The following is a 3,746-nucleotide window of genomic DNA, read 5'->3' on the forward strand; positions in this document are numbered from 1 at the left end:
TGAGTCACTTCATTTGTGTCTAAGTCTTTGCAACACTATGGACTGTAGCCTGCCAGGCTCTTCTGTCCATGGGATTCTCCAGGCAAGAGTACTGGAGTGTTGCCATGCCCTTCTCCAAGGGATCTTCTTGACCCAGGGATTAAATCCTCATCTCTTACATCTTCTGTATTGGCAAGTGGGTTCTTTACCACTAACACCACCTTAGTTCACCTAAAGGGGAGCAAAGTATTGTCTATGAATAATTCTTAAAAATTCCATTTAGGAACATTTCATATAAAACAACAACTTGCTTAAATTTCAAAGGAAGAATAAACACAGTGTCCCTTCTGTGGTTTTTCATAGCAAACTTCATGTTTCTAACCAACAGCAACTTTGAAAATTTTATGACAGGCAAGATCAAAAGAATTTCTTCCTATAGACTATTTTTAACAAAACTCTTTGTAGAATTTTGCAGCTGAATATACTCTTTACATGTGACAGTTCTTTTACACTCTAAACAAGTGTCATTTTATTCAAGTATGTGAATTTACAAAATGTGATATCAGCCTCAACATTTCTGCCACAGAGCACATTTACTCCTAAAAGAACATTGACAACAATTGAAAATCATTAAGTATGTTTAGGTCTTTCTAGGCAGTAGTTTTGAGAGATTCTGTTAGAGTGATGGCAAAGGGAACATAGGTGAGAGGTATACAGCATTTAGTGTACACAGCCTCTCAGGAGTATAGGGAACCCTCTGGCCTCACAAAATACAGCCTGAAAAGAAGCCAAACAACTGTGCCATGGACCCACATCTTTCTTTTCTTGATGATCTGCAGATATTGGTGACACAGAGAGTTTAGAGTCATTTGTGTGAAATGCAGAGGTTGCTAAGTGCCAACAACAAAGCACTGGGAGAGAATGGCACTTCAGGATTTCCCCATCATATCAGGCCAGTCTCTGTTTTATAATGAAAAGGTTTTTTGGTTTTTTTTTTTAGCCTATTCAAGAGTTAGCATGAATATAAAGGCAATGGTAGTGTTTAACATGACTTGTTAATTGATGTTCCTTCCATTGCATTAATTATTTTTAAAAGTCATTGATCTATGAGAATACTTTTGCACTTATAGAAGAGTTATGAGACTAGTGAAGAGAGTTCCCAAATAGCTGAACTTGGTTTTCCCTATTGTTAATATTGCTATGGTGCATTTGTCACACTTAAAAAAAAAAAACACAATATCCATACTTTATTATTATCTGAAGGGCCTTTATAAGCCTGAGTCTCTTTTCTGTAACAGTCTTTGGCTTTTACATAAACCTGTGTCTCCTGAATACAGTAATTGTTTTTGTTGTTCAGTCACTGGGTCGTGTCTGACTCTATAACCCGATGAACTGCAGTACATCAGGCTTCCTTTCACCATCTCCTGGAGCTTGCTCAAACCCATGCCCATTGAGCCAGTGATGCCATCCAACCATCTCATCCTCTGTCATCCCCTTCTCCTCCTGCCTTCAATCTTTCCCAGCATCAGTGTCTTTTCTAATGAGTCAGTTCTTTGCATCAGGTGGCCAGAGTATTGGCACTTCAGCTTCAGCATCAGTCCTGCCAATGAATATTCAGGGTTGATTTCCTCTAGGATTGACTGGTTTGATCTCCTTGCTTTCCAAGGGACTCTCAAGAGTCTTCGTACTATCCCTTCTCATGTTCTAGAATCCCATCCAAGATACTACATTACTTGTATTTGTGTCTCCTTAGTGTTCTCTAGACTTGACTACTGCTCAGAATGGCATTGTTCTTTATGAACTTGACAGTTTTGAAGAATACTTGTCAGATATTTTACTGAATGTTCCTCAATTTGATTTATTTGAAGTGTTTCTTATGGTTAGATGGGGTTTTGTGGTTTTTCAGAGGAAGAACACAGAGGTAAAGTATAATTTGTGTTATATCAAAAGTATAAAGTATCAGTGTGAACCATTCCTCCTCATGTTAGCCGGCTTCACCTAGCTGAGGTAGTATCTGTCAGGTTTCTCTGCTCTAAAGTTATTTTCCTTTTTCCATGTGACTTTAGAAAGAAGTCACAGTTTACAATGAACACTCCAGAATGGGGAGTAATTTGTCATATCTTTGAGGGAAAAGAATCTATATAAATTATTTGGTAATTTTCTGTATGAGAGATTTGATTTCTCTATTTATTATTTAAACAATTTACATGTATCAAAATGGTCTCATAGATATTTATTTTGTACTTTGGACTATAATCTAATACTATATTATTTACTTCATTGCTCAAATTCTTTGGCCCAAAGGGGCTATTTTGTTTCTGTGCTCCTTTGACAGATCTCCACCATTTTGTGTTTATAAGCACATCTTCATTTTTTGGCACAATAAGATAATCAAGACTCATTTTTTATATTCTCTGCCCCAACCCTAGAATTATTAATTTCTCCAAGAAGCTCTGATTCCTTTTATTGGAGAATGTTTTTTTTTTTTTTTTTAATTTGTCCTTTTTTTTAAGTTTTTTTTTTTAGTGTGGACCTTTTTTTTTTTTTTAAATTTTATTTTATTTTTAAACTTTACATAATTGTATTAGTTTTGCCAAATATCAAAATGAATCCGCCACAGGTATACATGTGTTAATGGTATTAAAAGCCAAGATACAGGTGAAGGATATGTTTGTTGCTACCAGCATATCATTGCTTCAAAACTTTCAGTGAGCAAAACTAGTGAAACATGAGTGTGTACCAACTTGTGTATACATATGTATCTATAATTATTTCCATATGTAACCATCTCTATATATTATGGAAGGAAAACCAAAATAGAGCCACCTTTGCTAACAGCTCTCTAAAATGAAACCAGGAAATTTGAGGAAGTGTGACTTACACGTGTCTTAGCTTGACTGGAATCTGACCTTTTGACCACTTCTTGGCTTCGTATAGGCATTAAGCACATTTGCCAAATATTCCGGAAACTCAAAATAATCACCAGGCTCTTTCCCTAAAATAACTCATGACAGCTTATCCCTGAAGGGCAAATAGTCCCTTTTCTGTGCCAGAAATAATTATAAGTCTGGCAAAGGACTTTAACAATGTTCGCCTGTATAAGCCCTTCACTCTCTTCCTGATAACTCTCTTTTGGTTTTACTGAATTGCAATCCTTAAGACCTCAAATGGTTTTCCTACCTGTCTCAGATGGTAAAGAATCTGCCTGCAATGCAGAAGACCTGGGTTTGATCCCTTGGTCAGGAAGATCCCCTGTAGAAGGGAATGGTTACGCACTTGAGGTTATTAGCCTGGGAAACTCCATAGACAGAGGAGCCTGGCGGGCTACAGTCTGTGGGGTCACACACAGTCGGAAACGACTGAGCGACTATGACTACTACTACTACTACTACTACTACTACTAAAGACCCAAAATAAAGCTTTCTTCTTTGCAGCTTTGATACTGATTGTGTATGTGTGTGTGTGTGTGTGTGTGTGTGTGTGTGTGTGTGTAAATCTATCCAGATATTCATACAGATGTTTACAACTCTAATCCATTACCATATAGTTCTTTCTAGGCTTCACCCTTTGCTTCCATGTAATCCTCTGCTCCAAAATTGAGAAATCTACTTTTCATTAATCACCATCTAATCCCAGGATTGATGCAGAGTGATTTCAGAGCTGTGTAACTATGTCCCCTGTCTGGGGCAGGGTGGAGAGAGTTTATCAAGAGTGCAGTTCCTTTCATCTTTAATCTTATATTTTCCAATTATTTTCAAAATAACTGA

Source organism: Bos indicus x Bos taurus, chromosome 28 (assembly GCF_003369695.1).
Source record: "Bos indicus x Bos taurus breed Angus x Brahman F1 hybrid chromosome 28, Bos_hybrid_MaternalHap_v2.0, whole genome shotgun sequence".
NCBI classification, from domain to species: domain Eukaryota; kingdom Metazoa; phylum Chordata; class Mammalia; order Artiodactyla; family Bovidae; genus Bos; species Bos indicus x Bos taurus.